The sequence below is a fragment of the Macrotis lagotis genome, chromosome X, assembly GCF_037893015.1.
Source record: "Macrotis lagotis isolate mMagLag1 chromosome X, bilby.v1.9.chrom.fasta, whole genome shotgun sequence".
Taxonomy (NCBI): domain Eukaryota; kingdom Metazoa; phylum Chordata; class Mammalia; order Peramelemorphia; family Peramelidae; genus Macrotis; species Macrotis lagotis.
The window spans coordinates 638,644,709-638,671,244 of NC_133666.1; the positions used below are offsets into that span (position 1 = coordinate 638,644,709).

The 26,536-nt window shown below is 36.5% G+C and overlaps 1 pseudogene; it reads left to right on the forward strand.

Annotated features, from left to right (window-relative positions):
* Positions 1-24,995: 24,995 nt before the first annotated feature.
* LOC141497432 (olfactory receptor 7D4-like) lies at positions 24,996-25,990 on the forward strand (annotated as a pseudogene).
* The last annotated feature ends 546 nt before the right edge of the window (positions 25,991-26,536 follow it).

The window sequence follows — 26,536 nt, forward strand, 5'->3', positions numbered from 1 at the left end:
TTCCATAGATCTGACAGGTAAACTAGTCCTTGATCTTCTGATTTGCTTATAGTATTGTTTTTTATGTCTAAGTCCTGTAACCATTTGGATCTTATCTTGGTAAAGTGAGTTAGGTGTTGGTCGAATCTAAGTTTCTTCTATACTAACTTCCAATTATCCCAGCAGTTTTTATCAAAAAGGGAGTTTTTATCCCAATAGCTGAACTCTTTGGGTTTATCAAACAGCAGCTTACTATAATATCTCCTGCTTTTATACCTAGTCTACTTCGCTGGTCCACCACTCTATTTCTTAGCCAATACCAAACAGTTTTGATGACTGATGCTTTATAATATAATTTTAGATCAGGTATGGCTAAGCCCACTTCTTTTACACTTTTTTTTCATTAAGCTCCTGCCAATTCTCGACTTTTCCTTTCTCCATATAAATTTACATACAATTTTTTCTAACTCATTAAAGTAATTTTTTGGAATTTTGATTGGTAGGGCACTAAACAGTTTAGTTTTGGTATATATGTCATTTTTATTATATTAGCTCTACCTATCCATGAACAGTTGATATTTGCCCAGGTATTTAATTCTGATTTAATTTGTGTGAGAAGTATTTTATAATTGTTTTCAAAAAGATTCTGAGTCTGTCTTGGCAAATAGACTCCCAAGTATTTTATATTGTCTGTGGTTACTTTAAATGGGATTTCTCTTTCTAGCTCTTCCTTCTGTATCTTGCTAGACATATATAGAAAAGTTGAGGATTTATGAGGGTCTATTTTATAATCTGCAACTTTGCCAAAATTGCTAATTGTTTCCAGTAGTTTTTTGGATGATTTCTTGGGATTCTCTAGGTAGACCATCATGTCATCTGCAAAGACTGAGAGTTTTGTCTCTTCCTTCCCAATTCTAATTCCTTCAATTTCTTTTTCTTCTCTAATTGCTGAAGCTAACATTTCTAATACAGTATTGAATAGCAGTGGTGATAATGTGTCAGGGACCCAGATCTGGACCTTGGCCACCTATGGGCTAGGAGACGCCTGGGGGGTGTGATCCCGGTGTTAGGAATGCCCCCTTAACAGGAACAGCTCTGCCCATGAGGGAGGAACAGGGGAGGAGCTCGGAGTATAAAAGGACAGGGCTGGGGAAGATGGGAGCCATTTTTTGCTGCAATGTAAGCAATAAAGACCTGCTTGTTAGACTGCAACCAGGTGCTCTGTCCAGTTATTGCCCTCCTTCCCCAAGGAGGGTCCATGTGTCCAAAGACTGATGGGTCCGTGACATCTGAAGACCGCGGAAAGGTATGTAACCAGGAGAGGCTTGGGATAGGTCTCCGAGCAATAATGGGCACCCTTGTTTCACCCATGATCTTATTGGGAATGCCTCTAGCCTCTCCGCATTGAATATAAAGCTTGTTGATGGTTTCAGATAGATACTGCTAATAATTCTAAGGAACAGTCCATTTATTCTTACACTCTCTAGTGTTTTTAGTAGGAATGAATGCTGTATTTTGTCCAAAGCTTTTTCAGCATCAATTGATATGATCATATAATTTCTTATAGGTTTGTTGTTGATATAATTGAGTATCCTTACAGTTTTCCTAATATTGAACCAACCCTGCATTCCTGGAAGAAATACTACTTGATCATAACGTATTACCCTAGTGATAACTTCTTGCAATCAGTTTGCTAAGATTTTATTTAAGATTTGTGCATCTATATTCATCAGGGAGATAGATGTATAATTTTCTCTGATTTTACTCTTCCTGGTTTAAGTATCAGCACCATATTGGTTTCATAGAAAGAGTTAAGGCAGACTTCCATATTTCCCTATTTTTCTAAAGAGTTTATACAGAATTGGAGCCAATTGTTCCTTAAATGTTTGGTAGAATTCTCTTGTAAATATATCAGGCCCTGGACATTTTTTCTTAGGAAGTTCAATAATGGCTTGTTGAATTTCTTTTTCTGACATAGGGCTGTTTAGATATTTAATATCCTCTTCATTTAACCTGGGCAACTTATATTTTTGTAAAGATTCATTGGCATAGAGTTGGGCAAAATAATTTTGAATTATTACTTTAATTTCTTCCTCATTGGTGGTGAGTTCAACTTTTTCATTTATGATACTAGCAATTTGGTTTTCTTCTTTCTTTTTTTTAATCAAATATACTAGAGGTTTATCAATTTTATTTGTTTTTTCATAATAGCAACATTTGGTTTTATTTATTAATTCTATAGTTTTTGTGCTTTCAATTTTATTAATTTCTCCTTTAATTTTTAGAATTTCTAATTTGGTACTTAATTTGGGATTTTTGATTTGTTCTTTCTCTAATTTCTTTTTAGTTGCATGTTTAGTTCATTGATTTCCTCTTTCTCCAATTTATTCATATAAGCATTTAAAGCTATAATATATCCCCTGAGAGTCACTATGAATGAATCCCATAGGTTTTGGTATGTTATTTCATGATTATCATTATCTAGGATTAAATGGTTAATTCTTTCTATAATTTGTTTTTTGTTCCACTCACTTTTAAATGAGGTTATTCAGTTTCCAATTTGTTCTGTGTCTATATCTCCTTGGCCCAATATTGCATATGACTTTTATTGCATTGTGATCTGGGAAAGATGTATTCACTATTTCTGCCTTTCTGCAGTTGATCATTAGGTTTTTTTTGTCCTAGTACATGGTCAATTTTTGTATAAGTTCCATGTACTACAGAGAAAAAGGTATATTCCTTTCTATCGCCATTCATTTTCCTCCATAATTCTACCATATTTAATTTTCTAGCAATCTATTTACCTCCTTAACTTCTTTATTGTTTATTTTATGATTCAATTTATCTAGATCTGAGAGTGGGAGGTTGAGGTCTCCCACTAGTACAGCTTTGCTGTCTATGTCTTCCTGCAGTTCTTTCAGCTTCTCCTCTAAGAATTTGGATGCTGTCCCACTGGGTGCATATATATTTACTATTGAAATAACTTTATTATCTATGGTAACTTTTAGGAGGATAAAGTTTCCTTCCTTATCTCTTTTAAAGCTATCTATTTTTGCTGCTGCTTTGTCTGACATAAGGATTGCTACCCCTGCTTCTTTTACTTCAGCTGAAGCAAAATATATTTGGCTGCAACATTTTACCTTTACTCTAATGTATCTCTCTGCTTCAAATGAGTTTCTTGTAAGCAGCATATTGTAGGATTCTGGTTTTTAATCCACTCTGCTATTTGCTTATGCTTTAAGAGAGAGTTCATCCCATCTACATTCAAAGTTATGATTACTAATTATTTATTGCCCTCTGTGCTATCTTCCCTCTGTTTGTATTTTCACCCTTCCCCCCCTTTATCCATATTCCCCAGTATTTTGTTTCTGAATACCACCCCCTTCAGTGTGTTTGCCCTCCTATATTGTCCCCACCCCTTTCTTTCCCCTTTCCCTTTTTCCCTTTTCCCTTCCCCTCCTTTTGTTGGTTCCCCTTTTTCCCCACTCCCCTTCCCTTTTTCCATTCCCCCCTCCCCTTTTTCCCCTTTTAATACTTGAAAGGTTAGATGTTTTATAACTTAACTGAGTATGTGTAGATTTACTTTAAGCCAAGTCTGATGGGAAGAAAATTCAGGTGTTTCTCATCTGCTCCTTTCTTCCCCTCTATTAGCATAGGTATTTTGTACCTCTTAGTGTATTGAGATTTACCTCATTCAATCCCCTCACTTCTCCTGTGTCTTTCCTGTCCCCCTTTTCAAGGAGGTAGTGTTTTTTTAGATAATTCTATCTGAGTCATAGAAAATTCTGAGTTTCTTTCACTTCTAGTTAAGTATATTCTATCTAATGGAGTTAAAATTTTTGAGAGTTATTAGAGTCTTTCTCCCAAGTGGTGTTAAAGCCAGTTACCCCATTAGATAGCAGTCTCATGGATAGATCATTAATGGCTAGGTATATTCTCTCTGTTAGAGTTACAATTCTCAAGATTTATGAGGATGTTCAAATTTTCTATTTAGCTCTGGTCTTTTCATCAGGAATTTTTGGAATTCTTCCATTTTGTTAAATGTCCATCTTTTTCCCTGGAAGAGAAGGCTCAGCTTTGTGGGATAGTAGATTCTTGGCTGCATTCCAAACTCCTTTGCTCTTCAAAATATCTCGTTCCAGCCCTTCTATCCCTTAATGTTGATGCAGCCAGGTCCTGCATGATCCTTACTGTGGCTCTTTGAATTTTAAATTGTTTCTTTCTGGCTACTTGTAGGATTTTCTCTTTTATTTGATAGTTCTGGAATTTGACCACAACATTCCTTGGTGTTTTCATTTTGGGATCTTTTTTTGGTGGGGATCGATGTACTCTTTCAATAACTACTTTGCCCTGTGGTTCCATGATATCAGGGCAGTTTTCCATCACTAGATCCTGTAATATTAAGTCCAGGCTTTTTTTCTCTTCAATGGTTTCAGGAAGACCCATGATTCTCAGTTTGCCCCTCTTCAATCTATTCTCAATGTCAGTGGTTTTGTTGATGAGGTATTTTACATTTTCTTCTATTTTTTCTATTTTTTTTACTTTGTTTAACTGAATCTTGCTGTCTCATGGAGTCATTAGTTTCTGGAGACTCCATTCTTTTTTTTTTACGGAGGAGTTTTCATCATTAACCTTTTGCAACTCCTTTTCCAATTGGTCATTTCTACTTTTGAAAGAGCTTTCCATTTGACCAATTGAGGATCTGGGAGAATTATTCTCATTTTGTATTTGTCCAATTGGTGATCTGAGAGATTTATTCTCATTTTGTAATTGTCCAATTGTATTTTCTAAGGATTTCTTTTATTGTTGCAAGTTATTAATTGTCTCTCCCAATTTTTCCAGTTGATTTTTAAGCTCCTTCCATATTTCTTCAAGGAAGTCTTTCTGTGCTGAAGACCAGATCATATTCTCCTCAGAGGTTCCTGGTCTTTCTGAGTTAGGGTCTTTCCCTTCCAAGAATTTACTATGGAGCCACCTTTCCGATGACCCTTCTTCATTTTGCTAAGACCTTGAGTTGAGGAGGGGCTGGTTCACAGGGGCTTGGGATTGTTAAAGGCTTTACTCACTGAATACAATTTCTCTGTCTGGCCAGCAGGAGGTGCTGTTTCCTTTCTCTGGAGTGTCTAGACCTTGATTGAGGCCTTTTCCCTTTGCTTGAAGGGAGGAGTAGGAGCTATTGAATTCTTTTGCCTTCAATCAATGGTGGGCTTTACTCTAGCCTGAGGTCATTCCTCTCTGAATTATCAGTTGGGTTGATTCTTCTGCTCATAAGCCTAGGCCTGAGGCAGAATTATTCTGAAAATGTTTGATCTGGGAAGAGGTCGCAGCTGTAATGGAGGCATGGACTCAGAGTTCCTCAGTCCAGAGGAGCCCAGGGATGGTGTCTGCAGCAATCCTGCACTGGAACTCTCCCCTTCTACCTCCCTGCCCACCCCCACCCCCCTTGCTCTGTCAGTAAGCTCCAGAGGGACAGAACCAACACCAGTGCCTCTGCTCCCTAGTTGACTCAAGCCCCTGCTGTCTAGCCCCACCTCTGATCCAGCAGGTGCAGCTGTTGGGCCCTTAGACTTCAGCTGCTAATCTGGTTGATTCGGGGCTGAACCTCCCTCTGAGCCCAGACTCACCCATCGGAAATTGGCCAATGCTGCTGCCAGAGACAAATCCTGAAGTAAATGTTCTAAATCCTGGCTTTTCTTTCTGGGTTTTGTGGGTCAGATTTCTGTTAAGAGGTTTTTTTTCAAATGATAGATGGGAAAGATCAGGAGACTTTAGAACTGTGCCTGTCTTCTCTCTGCCATTTTGACCAGAAGTCCTGGAGCAATTTTTCATATGACTATAGATGGCTTTGATTTCCTCATCTGTAAATTGCCTTTGCATATCCTTTGACAATTTGTCAACTGGGGAATGACTTTTTTTGACTCAGTTCTTTATACATTTTAGAAATGAGTCCTTTGTCAGAAATACTAGTTGTAAAAATTGTTTCCCAACTTGCTACATTTCTTTTGATCTTGGTTACAATGGTTTTGTTGGTGCAAAAGCTTTTTAATTTACTGTAATCAAAATCATCTAGTTTTGTTTTTGTTGATGTTCTCCATATCTTCCTTGGTCATAAACTGCTTCACTTTCCATAGATCTGACAGGTAAACTATTCCTTAATCTTCTAGTTTATTTATAATGTTGGTTTTTATGTCTAAATCCTGTATCCATTTTGATGTCATCTTAGTATATGGTGTGAGATGGTGGTCTAATTCAAGTTTCTTCCATACTAACTTCCAATTTTCCCTACAGTTTTTAATCAAAGAGAGAGTTTTTATCCCAATAGCTGGGTTTATCAAACAGCAGATTACTTTATTCATTTCCTGCAATTGCACCTGGTCTATTTCATTGATCCATCACTCTATTTCTTAGCCTATATATATTTAGAGAGAGAGAGAGAGAGAGAGAGAGAGAGAGAGAGAGAGAGAGAGAGAAAGCAAGATTATATAGGATAATTCAATGGCAATGCATGTGAATTGATATCTTTATTGAAGAAAAGGGAATTTTTGTTTGTCATCATGTAGTCCCAGAAACTCATTTTCTACCCAAAAGGGGAAGATTTCTTAAATAAGTTTAAGTCCACAATAAGTCTGAATTTGAAACTTACCAAGGTCAAGGAAAAAATGAGGTTTGCCTACAAAGTTTCTGAAAGGTATAGTTTGGGAGACAGAAGAGAGCCCAAATGATTACCTGAAATCTTGTAACTGCAGGAATAAAGTCTCATAGGTAGAGGAGATTTAAGAACTTTGAATCTTGCTGCCATCACATCTTAAAGAATAGTTCACTGTAATGAAGAGGGTAGTGGTAGCAAGACTCAGTGAAAGACTCAATGAAAGTGTATTAATTGATTATTAACAACCAAAGTTGCTTTTCTGAACTGATAGGGTCCAAGCAACAGAAAACCATGTAGGACCCTGTGGGAAAGAACCATCCAGTGGAGTGACAGATGCTTGTTCTTGAAAAGTATTCTCAAGGGCAGTTACGTTGCAACCAGAGTTTGCTACTATTTTTAAGATTTTATATATTTGTTGCATCTTACTGTGAGCTCCAATTCAAAATTATTTGAAAATTTTAAACATTTTCAGTGCCCATTTATAGGCTTCTGTATGTTTTTGTAACTCCTGAATCTATATCTAATTTAAATTGTGACCTTGAAAGTTTGCATGGTACCTGGATAACTTGTCCCATATTTCAGGAATTCTAATATGAACTATATTGAAAATTTATTTTAATCTTTCCTAAGAATAAATTCTGAGAAAATGGAAGAAAAATAAAAGAAGATAAAGTGATATTTGGTGGTTCAACACCCATAATTGCATCAATGATCTGTTATTTTGATGACTTTGAAGGCCTATGGAATAAATTTCATAATAATAGTAATAATAACATAAAGAAAAATACTACAAAATATGTACATAAAGATTCAGCTGATAGTTCCCTTTGCATGCATTGTTTTATCTGAGTCTCACAAAAACCATAGAAAGTAGATTTATACATTCAGAAACTGAACATCTGATATATTACATGACTGGTCCAGAGACATAAAGCTAGTATGTATTAAAGTCTGGATTGAAGTCCCAAGCTTCCTATTTAAAGTCATTATTTCTCTCCATATACCATAATGTTTCTAATGAGTATTTGGAATGACTACAACATTATTGGTACTATATGTATTGAAATGAATTTATTTATCTAATTGCCAAGAAAGTTAGGTTAGTTGAGTTGAAGTTCAATAATTGAGCCTTTAATAAAGTATTATGCATTTTATTTAAAAAGATCTTGATCTTAATATTATAACCAAATATAATATATAATAAGTCAAATCTAATTACATGGAAATCTAATGGGAATAGATGTGTGGCCTTAGACTGCTTTTAGCAGTATAATATGGAAAGACAAAATCACAAAGATAATATGCATTAAGACCATTTAAAGGATGTGAAAATGCTGGCTCTAGAGAAGAGAAATCATTAGCTGAATATGACAGGTGTCATTGTTGATTTGAAATTCTCTCTTGTAGAAGAATAATTAGATGTATTCTATTTGGTCTCAAAAGAATGAATGAGGATAGAATGAGGTAAATATGCATGGAGATGGATTTTAGCTCATCAGAAGCAAAAATTTCCTTGTAATTAATATATTACAACAGTGGAATGGGATACCCTGAAATGCAGAGGATTCCTCCTTGGGAATATGATACATTACTCAGGTTCACCCAAAGAACCCCTTGAGGACCCTTCTTTCTCAAAATCTCCAGAGTTTGGCAATTTCCTAGACAATGCTGGACAGCTCTCAATGTTTGGAAATTCTGAACCTTAATTTCCTTTCCCTTCGAGGGTAGGAATATGAAATTCAATTATCTTATTTTTCTAATGAAGTGTTAGGGACATGAAGCCTCTTAAGCACTAGAAATTTCAAATGTTCCTCCTCTTCCTTCACCTCACCATTATACTATCTCAGGCAAGGAGAGTGTCTATGTCTCCAGTAATTATCAGTTCAACTACCTGAAACTCTCTACTTTTTCTGGGAACTGGATTTTCTACCTTCTTTGTTCTAATTTCCATCAGATACATTCAGTCTAACATGTTCCCTTGGTGATGTTCTGCAAATAATTGAGATAGGAATTGTTAGAAAGGAGAGAGGAAAAGAGGAGATGGGAAATAAAGGAAACTGAAGTAGCATCTCTCAAAGTCATCATAGCTCAAATCACAGGCACATTCAGGGTATAGAACAAAAAAAAAACTGAATCCATTTCAGGGTTTTCTCAGACTTCACCCCAAAAGCAAATAATTTTTGTCATTAATTAGAAATAGGATTATTATCAATTAATACTTCTTAGTCCAGCATGATTAAAATAGCATTTGTTAATTTCTCCTCTTTGCAAAGAAGGACCATCTCTTCTAGAGAGAAAAGGTAGTGAATTAAGACAATGTCCAGTCTTATATTCAGTTTGAAAGACTTGTTCCTCTGCTTCAAGACAATCATTGGTCAGGGTCCCAATCTAATACAATTACCCCCTTTTGTTTTCCCCACCATATTCATCATACTAATGAGCACAGGGAAGTGAACAGTAATATATATTAACTTCATGGAGTAGGTACAAAAGAAAAGGAACCAGACCTTAGGTTTTGGATTTAAGGTGGTAAACTCTTGACATAAAATCTATTCTGTTGCACTCTAAGAATCTCTTTTCATTTTCCTCTACCTCCTTTTTTCCCCCTTTTGTTCATTTTATCTTTTCTTTGTTCAAATATACATCAGAGCAGGTCCAGAATTTGAATAAATAAAATTTGGGCCTGCCTTGCCCCTTGGCAACTGATTGACTTAGAGAAATAGAATTTACATGTCCTCACTCACCCACAGATTTCTCAGAACAGAACAGAGCATCTATGAGATTAGCATGCCTCTCTTCAAGGGATAGAAAATTATATAGCACTAATAAAGTTCCCAAAAAGCATGTGGAGGAAACTAATATGTTCTTGACAGAATGGTCAGAAGAATAGTTCACGGACAATGTCTGTTAATGCAAAACTCACGTGAAGAGGACAAGGGATTTTGGATTCCTAGGCAATGTGGTCTGAAAATCTGACTTTCTAACCAGTGAGAGCAGACTTTCTATGGCAGAGATAGCTCAAGGATAAGTCTGAGCATGAGAGTTCCCAAATTTAAGTGGAAATAATAAAGATTGTCTGCATAATTTCTGAATGGAATCTAGTTTTGGAGTTAGAGAGCCCAAATGAACCCTGTAGTTAAAGGACTAAAGTTGCATAGGAAAAAAGGAATTAAGAGTTTTGGATCTTGGCATCATATCCCTCTTCATTACATTGAACCATTCAGACTACACTATATCAAAAATGGTATTGTTAGATCTGTAACCCAGAAGTATGTTTCCATCTCTGATTGTGTCCAAACCACAGAGAAATTGTAGGACTTGCAGGAAAAAGAAACACAGGGAAATGTCAGAGGGTTGCTGCCTGATGGTGTCCTTGAGTTTCCTTCCAAGTAGAACTGGAGACTAATAGTTTCATGTGTTTTCTGCATCTGGTTATGAGATCCAAGGAGATTTGCTTGAATTTTTCATATAATTTCACTGTCTGTCTATAAGCTTCTGGAGACCTTGCATCTTCTACATTTAATGCAGAATGAAATAAAGGTTGTTTCAATCTGCATTTTAATTTATTACCTGTAGAGTTACCAAAATAAATTACAACAATACTTTATTTTGGAATTTTTCTTGGTAATAAATTCTTAGACAAGGGAATTAAAAGTCAAATAAAAAATGATATTTGGAATATCAGCACCCAGAATTACACCAACTACCAGCCATTTTGGTGACTCAGTCTCACATAATAGAAAAATAGCAATAAGCATATGCAGATTTATTGGATCCTCCCAAAAACCATATCTACATTTTATAGATTCAGAAACTTGAGACTCTGATAGAATAAATGAATTCCTAGAGATACAAAGTTAGTAAGAATCCATGACTGTATTCAAATCCAAATCATTTTAATCAAACTCCAGCACTCTATACACTACACTATACTCTTTCTAATGATGACTTGGAACAACTAAAAGTTAATAATTAATTCTTAAATGAAGTGAAATGATTTGGTTTCCAAGCAAATTTGATTAGTTGAGTTTATGTTCAACACTGAAATTTTCTTCTTTTTTGGTTTATTTATTTATTTTATATTATTACATTAATATTGTGGTGAAGATAAACATAACCCCCCCCTCAAAAAAATAGAAAAAAATTCAAGAATAGTGAGAAAGAAAGAAAAGTATACTTCAGTCTTTGTTCAGATTCCAACAGCTCTGTGTCTGGGATGAGGTACCTGCTTTATCATAAGTTCACAGAGAAGTAGCTTCACTATTTTTCCCACAGTTTCTATTCCTAGCTGTATTTCCTTCCACTCTATTCCTCCCCAATCACATTTATTGTATTCCCTTTCTCCTTTCACCCTATCGCTGTTCAGAAGTGTGTTGTATCTAAGCACCCTCTCCCACAATCTTCCCTCCCTTCTATCACCTATGCCCCCTTAACTCCTCCATTCCCCATTATCCTATCCCTTTCTTCAAATTTTGCTCTAAGGTAAGATGGATTTCTATACCCTATTAAGTGTGTATGTTATTTTCTCTCTAAGCCATTTCTCACTCGTTGCCCCTCACCTTCCCCCATTCCACTCCATTTCAAAAGCTTTTTCTTGACTCTTTTATAAGATATCTTAACCCATACTGCCTCCTCCTTTCCCTTCCCCCCAGTACTTTCACTTATCACCCATTAACTCCATCTTATTACTATATTATACCATTATATTCAGCTCCTTCCTATGCCTTGTCTATATATGCTCCTTCTGAATGCTCTTATGATAATGTTGAACTTTTAATAAAACATTTCAGTATTTTTCTTTTAAAAGATATTTAATAGTTTTATTACTGGGAAACTCTCAGGGATAGAAAGATACTTTGAAGTTTCCTGATCTAGCAATACTATTTGCATTTCTCCTATATAGTTAACTGATCTTAGTAAATGAAATGTAATAACAATTAATGTTTCATGTTAGACTTGGTTTGGGAAAGCAAAAGACAAAGATAACATCTATGAGGACCAATAAACAAACATGAGGTATTGATTCTGAAGAAGAAAAAGCTTAAGAGTTGTACATGGTGACTGTCTTCATGGGGTTAAAATTATTTGATGTATCAGAGTAAATAGACTTGTTCAAATTGGACCCAAAAGACCCAACAGTGAGCAATGAGATAAATTCACAAGGAGGCTTATTTTGACTCAACAGAAGCAAAAACATTCTTCCAATTAAAATAGTACAACAACAGAATTGGGAGGCAGTAGAACCCTAATTGAGAACACAGTAGATGATTCCAACTCAACTAAAGAGATCCTTAGGTTACTTCATACTCAAGATCTCCAGAGTTTGGAAACTCTCCAGAGCAAAGTTGAACAGTTTTCATTGTTATGAAGTTTTGTGCCAGTTTCCTGCCTCATGGGAGTTCAGGGGCAGCGGGAAAGGAAATCCAATTATATGACTTTTCTAATAAAGAGTTTAGGGGATTCAGTCTCTTAGGCAATTAAAAATTTAAATATTATTCCTGCTTCTCATGACCAAATACTATACTTACTATCTCATTCCCAGAGGGTCTCAGTTTGCACCTCCAAAGACTGCAGACCAACCTATAGAAAACTCTCCATTTTTTTCTGGCACCCAGAGTTTCTACCTTCCTGGTCTTCCCTTTCAACAGATACAACCAGTCAAACCTTGCTGCTTGGTGATGTTCAGTAAGTGATTGGAGGTGAAAGGGAAGGAAGAGAAGGAAGAGAAGGAAAAAATGTGGGAAATAAGAAAAGAGAAGTAGTTGTTGCTCAGAAATGGAAGGAAATTCTCTCAAATGCAGGATAGTTCAGATTATAGCTTAATTCAGTTGATATAGCAGGAATGTCAACCTACTCCAGATTTTATTTCAAGACCAAAGTTCAGTTTAGGACCAAGTTTGGAGAAAAATCAAAGAAGAGTGGAATAAGTTTTATACGCTGAGTTCAAGTTTCATCTTTGCTGTTAGCTAGAAATAGGATCCAATCATTTTGCCTCTCAGATCCTGAGGCATAAAGTGAGTGAGGTTCAGAAATGTCTTTTTGACTTTTTAGTGTGTTTTATAAGAGTCAAATGAGATCTACTTTGTAGAACTTCTTAGTGATTTTAAATCATTTCAGAAAAAAAAGTTTCTATTTTTTCCATGATAGCTGAGCAATATGCTAAATTTGACTCAGAACAACTGAGTCAAATACAGTCCAAACATTAGGGACTATCTTTAGTTACACCAATGTAACTTCTGTCTAGTAATGAAAGAAGGATTATGTCACTTCTCACAAATACTAAGTATTGAGCATGGTAAAGCCCTCTGCATATAAAATGTAGATGTCTTCATTATTACTTGAATCCAGAGGTCTCTGAAGGGCTTTGTAGTCATTCAATGGAAAGCTCAAGTTCAATGAATTTGCATGAGAGCAGGGACAGAACTACTCCCCACCTTAACAGGAGTAAATGGGTTAAACAAAATGCTTTTTATAATAATGAGAGCATACAGGAAAATTGAGAGTTTACTGAAGAGGGGTTGGAATCCCTAGGGAGATTGTCAGGAGGAACTATTTGATAAGGAAACAGAACCAAGTCTGATGCAGTGGGAAATGAGCAGGAATATTTAGATGCCCTGGAGATGAAGAAAACAAAATGTTGTTCCTTGTGCATATTACTATTGACCTTTTGGCTTAAATGTGGTATAGAAGACTAATTCCAATGGCCTGGCTCTAGTCCTATTGTGTCAGTCATAATGACAAATTGCTTAGCATTTTCTAAGTTATTGTGTGATTGCTGAGCCATCACTGCAATGTCTATGCACATAACTCAGGATTTCCTATATTTAAGTTGGAGCAGTTATCTTCTCACCTCCCTATTGTCATTTCCTATTAAACTCTTTATACTGTCTTTATGTATTTTTTATTGATGTTGTCATCTTATCTACCTTGTCTTCTTGATCTATTTACATTCTCTTTGCTTTTCATAGAAGATAGAAGACATGATATGAAATTCTGATTCCATTATTTCTGATTATATTATGTTCCTCATACCCTTTCCTATATCTTCTTCCTTTCCACTTCCTATTTCTCTGCATGTTCAGACTTACTGAGGATATTTGTAACTGATAATTATTTAAATAATTAATATTTATTAATTTCTATAAATGACTGAAAAGAAAAACCTGCTAGAGTGAGAGAAAATTGTACATTTTATTCACGAACCTTGCAAGATATATCTTACAAGATATAGGTACCTCACTCCTAGGCATGAGGCACGAATTAGTCTTCAAAGTCAGATAATTTATGGTCTTCAGAAACTCTTTCCCCTCCCTCTTGGATGTTTATAGGCTCTCAGAGTTTGAATTACAATATAAGAGGTCCACCCATTCTATGACATACCCCTAAATTGATCCCCCCTACATCATACAATGCATGATATGCTAAAGAACCCCAATTGACACAGGGATGTGTGGATTAATATTCAATTACCTAATTGCACAAATTCCTTAGGTCAAGATCTCTAGGTCACTCTTGACCAGTTGAGAACTGGTTTGGGTTTTGGTATCCCCGGAATGGTATTAGGAAATCTCTTCCAGTCTTGTGATTGCCTGGGCCATTCCACCTCTGTAATGGATTCCTTAAGGGCTCCCCTCCACACCCTGTGAAGACCAACACCCCCCCCCTTTTCTTTTTAATAACAACTTGGTCTTCACACTTCACTAGCAGTGTCTTCCTCAAATTAATTCACAATCCTCATCCTTGTTAGGACTGACTTTCCCTATCAGTATCTTTATCTCTTCCTTATTAGAGTCATACACCAGTCCTAATTTGCTGATAAAATCTTGTACTATTTGAGTTATTAACTGGATCATACATGGGAGACACATGCATAGCTAATAGGATTCTTCCACTTAGGGCCAATAGTAAGATACCCAGTAACTGGTTCCACCATGAACCAATAAATAAATTCATCCAAGAGGTACTAAATGGGTTTGGCCATGTTTGGACTGGAACATGTGCCAACTTTCTAATATCCCTAGTTATCTTCTTTACCACCTGCCCATTGTTATCTATCTTTAGGCAGCAGCTTGATAAGTTTAATTTACCACAGACTAGTCCTTCCTTGGCCAACAGGTAGTCTAGTACCAATCTATGCTGAATAGTAGCCTCTCTTATTTGTGTGGCTTGGGTAGCCAGCAGGTCCAAGACCCTAGCTGTTTGATTGGTAATTATTTCAACTATAGCTTGGAGTTTTATTAGCCTATTCATGATATAAATTGGGGTTCCATAGCTGTAACTCCCATCCTGTGCCCAGCTGGTAGGCCCATAAGTCTAGATAACTCCCTGACCAACTTTTTGGACAACTGGGTCTAGGCAGTAGTCCTACAAATCCAATAATATCCCTCTAGTGCTAGTTGGTCTTCCAGGAATAGATTCCAACAAATGGATAATACTGTTCCTCCTCTTTATTTCCAAAGAGCCCTCTAAAATAGGCCATATAATCATCATGATAATAGGTACATTTCCAAAGTTGTTGTACCTCCTTCCACTGCAAGTTTTTATACCAATGTTTTTAGAAAGGTCTTCCTGGCTCCAAAATCCAAACTAAATTCCTGATTTTGTGCCATTGGATCAAGCCAAAGAATAGCTAATATATCTAGTGATGTTCCTTCAGTTATCTTTCTTGAAAATGTTCATTTCAGCACTTTTCTTGCAAGTCCATACTAACTCATAATCAGTTTCACTTAATACCCCAGTTTGCACATCTTTTACAAGGGATCCAGGTACCCTCATTAATCTCACATGAGTTTGAGGCCACCCATCTCTAAGTTGTACAGTCTGGAATATATGTACTCTGCTTCTAGACATGTCCAGATATTTGCTACTCCCCAGGCAAATATCCTGTCCAGTCACTTATAAACAATAGTCACCCTGAATGACTCGGTCATTATGCCACTGGTATCGCTCTCCTCTGGCTAAGAATCCTGGGTCAAAATGCACCTATGATAAGGGATTGAAAATCTAGGCCAGACTTAGGGGTACCCAAGGCCAATTCTCAAACTGCTGTGAACTATGGCAAGTCCAACAGCCACACCAAAAGACTGGGCATTGACTTCTGCCAGCTAGACTCTCCTTCCTTCCACCTTTACTAACACCCTGTTGTCTAAATCAGAGATAGGACTCATTCCCTATACAGACACACTTAGCTATAATAATGCCACCCAACAATCTCCCTCTTTCTTTCTCAATGGAGAACATCTTCACCCTGCCTCCCCTCCTTTCCATAAGGAGAAGGGCATAAGTAGTGGTGTCACATTTTCAGAGTTAAGGGGAAGTTCCAGATAAACAATATACACATAAGTGAGAGATGGTGGAGATAACTGGTCCAGTGTCTCATCTCTCCTCTCTTCTCTTCTCCCTTGGAGGCTTCCAGTGTCCTTCAGCATCTTCTGAATCTGTTCCAAAAAAGTCCTCTCCAGCTCTGGTGACTCCTTGAGACCTTGTCTTCTGGTAGAGATACTGCTAAACATCTTATTCAGATCAAAACGCATGTTTCCATCAGTAAACAATGAAATTCTGGAGCTTATTACAATTTACATTTTGCCTTATTGCCATATTGATACACATAGTTTGCTTTTAACACAAACTTCCATTAGTATTTTACTATATGAGCAAACTCACAAGCTTGAGTCAATGTCATCATTCTCATTGGGAGTTTGTTCCATACACATACATTCAACAGTCATTTTTATTCTAAGAATACCCAGCATCTGGCTTAAAATAAAACAATTTTAACCTTTGCTCTCATTACAACAACGACTCAAACATCCTTAACCGAAATGAATTTTTTCCCAAATATTCCCATATTTTCCTTTTCCTGGTATACTTATCTAACACACTCTTTTCCTCAAACTAGAACTTGAAACTGTAATTATCCTAAGGATTTCCCATTCTTATTACCTAAATATCCCCTCTATAAAAAAAAAAAAACTAAGGAAATGTAATTCCTGTCTTAGCATGTAGCTGATAATAGGTGTCAGAGCCAGACATCTAACCCATCTCTGGCTATTAGATCTAATTTACCTAAAACTTTCCAGGACATTAAAGGAAATTTCCTTTATGAGTATTAAATGTCAGTGTCCAGGCAGAGGACACACGGGTAAGATTTATTCTTCCAGGTGAGAAATTATCCAAATGTCCTTTTGGGGAAGTCATATCAAAGGGGTCCAACCTCAGCTATACTGAGAATCCGCCCCTTCAGCTGTCCATCCCTGTCACCTGACATCCTTGGCCCATTGGCTTCCTGGGCTCCAAGAACATGACATTTACCCAGTAGCATTTATTTTTGTTGACCATCCTGTTATCTGACATAAGAGAAAATAAACAGTTCCATGATCTAAAATGGTTGTTTTACCTAGTTAGAACTTGCAGTGAATACAATTCACTAAATTCCAATTTTAATCTTAATGGAGCCAAAATTAATGAAACTGCTACCTTAAGCTCGATTATCCTTCCTGGGCCTTTGCCTAAAATCCTACAGGCCTGTGTCCTACCTCTTACTAGAGACATCTCTTTTCTGAAATTATATCTACTCTATCTGTATATAAAGATGACATATCAGATTCCCCTTGGCTAGAGAAACCTCCTTCTAGCCTCTTGTATCTTATAACAGATAAATGCCTTCTTTGTCCAGGAAATTGCACAGAGAAATAGCAAATTATCTTGTGTTTATCTTTCCCATATTACATAGTGCTTTTACTTCAAAGCAAACAACCACTGCTTTGGAATATACATATATACATTCAAAATATTTCCAATTCACCTACATAGCTAGAAACTTCTATACATAAACTTGTTTACCGACTAGACATCCTTAACATACAAATGGTTATTTTTCCTGATGTAATTGGGTGGAGTGATTTGTCCAAGGCACACATCTAAGCAATCACTAAGTATCTGAGGCCTGACCTGAACCCAGGTCTCCTGACTCTGGGGCCAGTGCTCTATCCACTGAAACACCAAGCTGCCCCCTAACATACAAATTACTTTTCAGAATTCTTTAAAATTATTAAAACATCTTAGGTAGCCTTAAATTTCCAACATGTATTATTAATTTCATTATAACAGAACAGCAATAAAAGTAACACAAATTACTAGATTTTTTAAAGCAATCCTTCCATTATTACATTATTCATGAATCCACTAATCTATCCCAGAAAAGGTCATACTTTTTCATATTTTCCTTATTGCCCTTCAAAGAAATCAGGATTTAACAATATAGTATTTAAAAACATCTTCACAAGAGATAACTAAATATTGCAAATATAATCTCTTTGCAGTTACAAAAGAGCATCAGATAGCTGATAAAAACATCTTATTCATCAATAAGTTACCTTACAATAGGGCCCACAATTGCAATTTGTTCAGAGCACCCCATCAGCTGCCTGCAGTTACCAAGAAAGAAGTCCACATTCTTGACTTCTTTTATAATTAAACATGCATTGTTAATATACATTAAACATTAAGATTCTTATATAAACATCTCATTTCCATTAGAACAAGAGCAAAATGAATATCCCATGTTCTTTACACTTTTGTCTTTTTACCCAAATTCTCAGAATCCAATCTCATACATGATACATTGAAAACCCCAATGTAATTACAATTCAACTAACTTTGCAACAGTTTAGTTTGATAAAAACTTTAGAGTACCTTATACAGAGAATCCAGCACTCAAATTCCCAAATCTCTATCCAAAATAAAAATACAATTGTTAGCATTATTAAACAACATTAAAATCATTTAGAACTTTTCCCTAAAAGAAATCAGTAAATATCCCTGATAACCTAGGTATTTCTTTTCTTAGTTAACCCAATAACACTTTTCTTTAACTCAATGGTGTTTTACAATAGAGTTCAAAATCCCAAACTATATAAGTCCTTGCAAAAATTACAATAGTGTTAAAATAGTTTAATCCCAAGCTAATTTAATAATCTAGGTTATTTAATTCCTCCCATTCTGTACAAATTTTGTCAGAATGTTACAACACTATTTTTAAAACCCTCAGTGTGCTTTCCAAAACTCAAGTTCAGAAACTTTAAAAACAATGAGTCATCACTCAGGCCACAAGGCCAGCAGATATTCATTAAACATGATTTTTTTTCAATAACAGAGTCTCTTAACCCCTGGATCTTAGATTTTTTTTTCTTTCTCAATCACATCTCCCACCTGTGGAGGGATCTTTCCCTTTAAGGCTTATGCACTTGAGTTCTCCTGTCTCCCCCCACCTCCACAAGTGGGTGGGGCACTTAGGTAGACTCAGTCTATGGTTCAAGTCTTAAAAAAATGGTGGATGGGATTGAGACCACCACATGTCCAACTCACCACCCCTTCCCCCAACCCAGGGAGAAAGCATGGAATCTTTCCCAGACACTTGTATGGATAAAAAAGGTCCTAGAACTTCTCAATCTTTCCCTTCTCTTAAGGTGTTCTAAACTCTCCCTAAACCACAGCTTTTTCTCTTTATGAATCTCCCTCCCTTCCCCTAACTCTATCCACCTTGCACAGTTATCACTGGCTCAGTGAGGGAAGGGCTGACTTCCACTTGGGGCTGCTGCACACTACTTCCTTCTCCCTCACCTACTGAAACTCCTGGGCCCAACTCTCAGCCAAAGCGCTTTTAAAACTTGAGCTGGTTCCTCAGACCCTAAAAGAGACACTTATACAAGACAAGATATAGAGCAAATACATACATTCTGGTGGGAACATTCAAACTCACCCAACACAGCATTGGATCCAATTGTCTCCCTTAATTTAGAAAGCATTTTCTTTTTCTCCTCTCTCCAGACTTTCCTTTTCCTCTTGGACCGTGCTGTTAGCTTCCTCTCTAGGAGCAGCCAGAGGATCCCACCTATGGTTTTTTATCTTTTTTCTAACTTGCTTAGACATAATTTAGCATTCCCAATTATACAGCATGCTGCATATTCCACCTCCTCTCTATTCAAAGGTACCTTATGGTTCACTGTTTATCAGACACAAACCTTGGCCACCAGACAGACTGTCCTTGGATGGGGATTTGTGGCCATTCAGAACAGCAGTATCTGATGAACTTACTTTTCCCATCACCCTGGACAGCATCCTCACTGTGCCAGCGAGATCATTTCCTAACCAAAGGCCACTCCTTGGGTATTGGATGGGGGACGGTCTCTTCCTCCACTTCCTGAGGTGCCTTTTCGACCCCTGGCCTCCCATCCAGGACTTCATTTCCTGGAATTGTCTAGGATCAACCTCAAAAGATAAAAACCAAAGTTCCCCTACCTTCCTGGATCGTTTCCACAATTTTCCATCACTCTCCCTGTCAATGGCAGGGTTTCAGGTCCATTCAGAGATCCACCCGAGGGAATCCCGGAAAAGAAATAGCGATCTGGCTTGAAATCAAGCTATGAATGCTCCTTCCCCCCCATCTCTTATGGGGCTTACTCAAGGGGGTTCTGAAGTTCCTGAAAGAGCCCCCAAATTGTTATAAAAGACTGAAAAGCAAAACCTGCTAGAGTGAGAGAAAATTGTACATTTTATTCACAAACCTTGTAAGATACATCTTACAAGATATGGGTATTTCACTCCTAGGCATGAGGCACGAATTAGTCTTCAAAGTCAGATAATTTATGGTTTTCAGAAACTCTTTCCCCTCCCTCTTGGATGTTCATAGGCTCTCAGTGTTTGAGTTATAATCTAAGAGATCCACCCGTTCCATGACATGCCCCTAATTGGATCCCCCCCACATCATACAATGCATGATATGCTAAAGAATCCCATTTTTCACAGGGCGTGTGTGTGGGTTAATATTCAATTATCTTATTGCACAAACTCAGTAGCATTAGGTCAAGATCTCTAGGTCACTCTTGACCAGGTTGAGAACCAGTTTGGTGTTTGGTATCCCTGGAATGGGATTAGGAAAACTGTTCCAATCTTGTAATTGCCTGGGCCATTCCCACTTTGTAATGGATTCACTAAGGGCTCCCCTCCACACCCTGTGAAAACCAAAACCCTACATTTCTCACATTAATTAAACAAATAATTAATTACTTATTAATAATTACACAAATCAAAAGTAAGTACCCAATATTTCTTGAATTCTACTTTGAGAAATATCCAGAAAGTGCTTGGAACCAGTTTGTTTGATGGTGTACAATGCAACCTTATTGTGACCTAGAGATTTTGATCAATTATCAGTAACTACTGCATTTATCTGCCTCCAAGGATGTGGGGAATGCAGGGGTAAGAATTGAGACACAGCAGAAGAAGTCCAAACAAAAGACAAAAGTATTTTAAGGAACAAATACGATTGGATATGTGATATCATAATTAGAGAGGGCATTGACAGCTGCTTGCTAGGACTCAAAGGAATGTTATGATAAAGATTAGATGTGTTCGTCTTTGACCTCAGAAAGCAAGAGAAGGGATGATGCATGGGGATTTCAAAAAATAATATTTGGACATGATGGAGGGAAAAACTTCATAATAATCACAGTATTATGAATTTAGGAAAAAAAACATAAGCAGAAATTATACCATACAAAGAAAATTCATGAGAGTTTTATGAGGAGAAAAGAACCTGTAGGAAAAGGACTCCCATAAGTTGTGCTATCATTTTGTAACAAATTCTAAATTTAATTCAACTCTCCCCTGGATGATCTCATGCCTATGGAAAAGAATATTACTAATATTTTTTTTCTTTTGGAAGGTTATATTATTTTATACCATGTATTTAAACTATATGCCCTTAGTAAACAGCTTATTCGGGAAATCAATTCTTTATGTTGTTTTTTATGGGAATTTAACTTTATGATCACTTTGTTAAAATAAAAATTAACCAAAAATCATAATTTATGAATTTTTTTTATAATATATATTTAAAAATCATATTTCAAAGTTAGATAAGTTAACACAATAGATATAAAGAGATAAAGATTACTTAAGCTTAACAAGTTTTCTATAAGTCATGTTTAACTCAGTTCTTCCTGTTGTGGGTAATAGTTGAAGATTAGCTGCTGCAAAGTCATGGAAGAAATTCATCTGAAATTTTTTTGGCAAGGGAAAGAGGAGGGAAGGAACAAATGAGAAATGTTTTACCCAATCCTCCTGGTGAGAGTGATTACATGCATAGTGTTCTCTTAACTTAGAAACTTGGAGTTCAAAAACAAGTTGAGGTACATGACCCAAGGAACACAAAGAGGGTGTGGTGAGCTAGTACTAAGGAACCCAAATCAACACACAATCAATAGATGAATCACAGTGGTGGAATGCTTATATGGTTATAAATTCATATATTTATAAGTATTAAAGGACCATCATCAAACACATCAGGGATACTCCCTATCCCCTTGAGGGAAAAGATAGTTGTCATTGAGGGACCCAATTTGCTGGTCTGAGTGTGAATTAGGAGAATAATCAAAGAGTATATTTTCCCCATTTGAAAAAGACTTGAAGAAGTTAGTAGGGGACAGCCTAAACATGAAATAGCAAAGATGGGGGGGTAGCTAGGTGGCACATTGAATAGAGCACCAGCCCTGGAGGCAGGAGTACCTGAGTTCAAATCCAATCTCAGACTCTTAATAATTGCATAGTTGTGTGGCCTTGGGCAAGCCACTTAACTCCACCTGCCTTGCAAAAATCTGAAAAGAAAAGAAGAGGAGAGGAGAGGAGAGGAGAGGAGAGGAGAGGAGAGGAGAGGAGAGGAGAGGAGAGGAGAGGAGAGGAGCGGAAATGAAAGGAAAGGAAAGAAAAGAAAAGAAAAGAAAAGAAAAGAAAAGAAAAGAAAAGAAAAGAAAAGAAAAGAAAAGAAAAGAAAAGAAAAGAAAAGAAGAGAAGAGAAAAGAAAAGAAAAGAAATAGCAAGGATATCCTTTGGTCTGGCTATTTTCTGGGACTTTTCTGAATCCTTCTTCCCGCTTATAGGCCTTCAATTCCAACACATCCCAGTTTTGCTACTACCACCATCCTCAAGCATATAACAAGTAAGAAACTCCTTTTTTCACATTACCATTTATTTTTCTATTTTAAGTTACAAGGAATTTGTAATAGATATTCACAGTGCTCCTACTTTGACTTCACTAGTAACTATATTTAAATATTTGAAGGACTAGAAAGAGGTTATTAAGTCTGTTTTCCTTAACTTAGAGAGAGTATGGCTAAAAAAAAACAAATTTGCAGTTAAAATTTTGGATTTATTTGTAAAGCAAGGTTTTTTTAATAATTAGAACTTTCTCATTGGAGTATGGTCTCTATCGATGTGGTAGTAAGTCTTCATACAAGAGCTGGATAATGACATTATCTGGAGGAAAAAAGGTCCCTGTCAACTCCCCCCTGCTTGTTTCTGTTGGATTTCAGTCATGACTCAATTCCCTGAGCCTTCTGACCCTCAAAGATCAATCCCTCATAACATCTTTTTGTACTGAGTTCCTTTGAGAATTCCCCAAGTGGATTGTGATATCAGGTGAGTCAGTCTTCACTTTCTTTCTGTCTGTACCAGCTACTGTCTAGATTGTCACCACTCATTCTTTTTTTCTGGTCCCATCCATCTTCCAGATTGACCCCTCTTATTTCTTGGATTGATATCCTTGGCACTTAGTACACTGTCTGGCACATAATAAATATTTAACAAATGCATGCTCTCTACCTAATTGTGTTGGAAAAGTTCAGTATGTGCTTTTAATTCTGAGATTCAGTGCTTCTGGAATTCTTAAAGAAATTAGTCTTCCAGAAATTCTCTCTTTTACTCAGACTGCTCCTGACTTTTCTTACTAATATAAAAGTCATACCAGATAGCCCTGAAATTGAAGAAACATTGTAAATATACCTTAAAGTATTTGACTTGACTTCATTCTCTCCAGAAACACCTTCCTAGACTGAATAGTTCTATTTAAACAGGGAACTGCCTTATATTCAAAATATTGTTTGCCTGAGGCATGTGTTCCAGTGCTTTGTTTTGTATTTCCTTTTTTAAACCACAAGCAACACAGGGGAAAAAAAATGTTAAAACTGATCTTTAGAATGTATCTGTTTTTGAGGGACTAGAGAATAGTAATCCAACCTAGAAGGTGTTATTGTGTGGAACTCCAAAACATTTTCTATGCTGATGATAAAGTATTGCAGAGAAGTGCCTTTTCATATATATATATGTGTGTGTGTGTGTGTGTGTGTGTGTGTGTGTGTGTGTGTGTGTGTGTGTATTTATGTGGAAGATTAACTAACTCCCATTCACTACAAGATTTATGTAGGTACAGTGTACAAAAAATGAAAAGCACACAAGGTCCATAAAACAAGTTTTCCTGACAGAGACAGATATTCATTTGAAAATAATCTGGAGGTTTCCAGTGGATTGTAAATTCACTTTCATTCAATTGGGATATAGCAGACAAAATAATGTAAAAAAATATTAATTGAATTATAAGAGAAATAGCTTCCAATAAATAAGAAATGGTCATGCCATTCATATTGAGCAGAGTCAGACCTCCTCTGAAATTTTCTTTTAATTTCTGGGCACTTATAAGACATTTATCATCTGAAAAGGATGCAAGGGAGTGTAATCAGAGTGGTGAGGGGATTATGTAGGTCAACTGAAGGAACCAGCATTACTAAAGGATAAATATTAACTATCTTCACAAATTTAAAAGAATGTTATATGAGAGAGAAAAGAGATTTATTCTGTCAAGAGTAAGAGAGTAGAATGAGAACACTGGATAAAATTTGAAAAGTCATCTTTTGGAAGAAGGTGAGGGCAAACCCAGAGTTGAATTGTCATCCTCAGATAGCTGAAAGCTGCTCTTTCCATTGAGTTCTTCAAGGAAAGGCAAGATACCCACTTGATGTATATTTTTGCCAAAATTTTTTGTGGGATATACTTTTGTAGGACATCAAATTCTATATGATTTTAGAAATGTGATGGAAGAATGGAGTTGGAAAGCTATATTCTTTCCAGATCATTGTCTCTTCTTTCTCTGCTGTTGCCTGAAAGAATGATCCTATCTTGTCCATACCATCTCATCCTTTATCCCATTGTCATTGCTGCTTAAAGAAAATTTGAGATAATATTCATAAAATGTTCATTTTTTGAAAATGGTCATTCAAGTTTCATGGATTGTTTGAACTAGAAGGTAACTTCAAAGTCATTAGGTAAAAATTCTTAGTCTTGACCTGAAGTTGAATGTGGAAAATGCAACTAGTTCAAAGTCACAAAGGTAATGGGGCAGAGACAGGGACAAAACTTATAAATTCTAAGTCAGAGCCTGGACAGAGTCATAATTCATTCCATTTGACATACAAGGATATTCGCATTTTGATTCCATGTCTTCTTATTTCTCTTTTCCTGCAGAAAAGTCAACCCCATGGTAACAGGAAACCAAATACAATTCAATGAATTCATTCTCCTCAGATTTTCTGAGAAACCGGATCAGCAGGGGCCACTCTTTGGGATGTTTTTAGGCATGTATTTGGTCACTGTGATGAGAAACTTACTTATAATCATGGCCATTGTCTCTGACTCTCACCTCCACACACCAATGCACTTCTTTCTTTCCAACTTCTCCTTTATTAATATCTGTTTTGTGTCCACCACAGTCCCGAGATTTTGGTGAGCATCTTGATGGAAAACAAGGCAATATCCTATCCTGAATTTCTTTCCCAGATGTTATCCTTTATGATTTTTACGGATTTGGATAATTGTCTCCTCACTGCAATGGCATATGACTGTTTTGTGGCTATCTGTCACCCTCTACTATATACAACCATCCGGAGGCCATGGCTCTGCAGACTATTGGTGTTGCTCTCCTGGATATTAAGTTTTCTAAACTCCCTTCTTCACTGTCTGATGGTAGTACATCTCTCCCTCTGTAAAGACCAAAAAATTCAGCACTTTTTTTTTTGTTAGCTTGCTGAGATTCTGAAACTCTGGTTCTGACACACTCATCAATTATGCTTTGATATATATTATATTTGTACTGACTGCTGTGTGTTCTCCCCCTCACAGGGATCCTTTACTCCTATAGTCAGATCTCTTCTTCAATTTTGAAAATTCCATCTGGTCAGGGTAAGTATAAGGCCTTTTCTACCTGTGGATCTCACCTCTGTGTAGTTTCCTTATTCTATGGCACAGGACTTGGAATATATTTTAGCTCATCAGCTACCCAGTCTTCTTGGAAGAGCACAGTTGCCTCAGCAATGTATGCTGTAGTCACCCCTATGTTGAATCCCTTCATCTATACCCTAAGGAATAAGGACATAAAAGCTTCAACTTAGGAAACTCATTAGCAGAATAACCTCCTCTTAGTGATAGGGCTGGTTCCTCATAATTATAATAAGACACAGGTATTTTCCAACGAAATTTTGGGAGTCAGAAATGTTGGACTTTCCAATTTTCTCTCATTCAAATTCATCTTCCACATAGCTACTAAAATGCTTTTTCTAAAGCACGTATCATTTTTCTTGTCATCATTCCTAATCAATGAAATATTCTTTCTTTGACCATCAAATGCCTTCATAGCATAATCCCTTCTTACCGTTCCAGTTTTCTAATATCTTACTCCAGTCCACCTCCTCATAGATCCAATGACACAGGTTTCTTTCCCATTTTGAATGACACATTCCATTTCTTAGCTGTAGTTACAGGGAACTTTATACACATTAATTTCCCATTTACCTTATGAATGACTGCTTAAGTTGTGCGAAAATTCGTAATTAGGCTGTGTAAAAATCTACCTCGTGGTAAGTGATTCTTATTTTTACTAATAATGTGTTCAGAGGCTATATAGGAAAGGCAAAATAAAGATTTATATGAAATAAAATTGACACAAAATAGGAACAATAGCAGTTAAAACACTAGAATCTTACCATCTTACTCAAGAGAGACTCTTTTCCTCAGATATCATTT